Raw genomic sequence first — 975 nt, 5'->3', positions numbered from 1 at the left:
GGCGTCCCGGGAAAGGCCTGTCGGGGGCGGGGCTCATATCCCCGCCCCGGCGCCACGTGACGTGCGTCCCGGGGTCCACGCGGAGAACGCGTCGGGGTTTGCACCTGGTCAAATCACTCCTCCTGAGAACGTTTTTCTGGAGCCCGGGTGTCCCCAGCTGGGTTTAGAACACGGGCGGTCGGGTCCAGGAAGACGTACCTCTGTACCGCCTCGAGCCTGGTTCTGAGCAAGGTTCAGCTCTCTCCCCTTTGGTCCCCAAGAGCTGAGACATTTCGGAGTAGAAGTCCAGGTGAAGAACAAAATTCCGTTTCTGGATACCAACGCGAGGGCCTCCCGGCTGACCGGCTGTGAGCGCACCCAGGTGGGCGGGCAGCCTGCCTTCGTGATCGCGACTCATTAGCCAGGGTAATCGAACCATTTTATTTGCTCAGAGGTGTGCGCGCGCGTGCGTTTCGGAGTGCCGTGGGACAGGTTGTGTGTGTTTCCGAGGGGAATGGGAAGGTTCCCAGAACTGGAATAACCCCCCTCTGCCCGCACTCGCTAGTACATCCCTGTTTTTCATCATACGCATAGCACATGGTGGGTTTATTTACGTGCTTTATTAGTTGACATATAGCAGGTACTCTATGTGTGTTTGAGTGAATGAGTCAGAAATGGTGGTTAAACATAGCAAAGTAGCATGCTGTTAAGAAAATGAAGCAGGGTTTTGAAGTCCTGCAATGCCAAAGCCAGCTCCTAGCTTGGCTTCTTAGGGCAAATCCCTTATCCTGAGGCTCCGTTTTCTCAGCTGTGAAACTAAGATAATATATATCCTGTGGAATTAACGTAAGGATTGGTGGGGCACCTGGGTGGCTCAGTCAGCTAAGCATCGGCCTTCAGCTGGGGTCGTGATCTTAGGGTCCTGGGATCGCCCAGCCGAGCTCCTGCTTCTCCCTCTGCCTCCCCCCCCCCCCCCCCCCCCCCCCCCCCCCCCCC

Source organism: Neomonachus schauinslandi, chromosome 16 (assembly GCF_002201575.2).
Source record: "Neomonachus schauinslandi chromosome 16, ASM220157v2, whole genome shotgun sequence".
Taxonomy (NCBI): domain Eukaryota; kingdom Metazoa; phylum Chordata; class Mammalia; order Carnivora; family Phocidae; genus Neomonachus; species Neomonachus schauinslandi.
The sequence above is the reverse complement of the archived record's forward strand: the minus strand, read 5'-3'. Positions refer to the sequence as shown.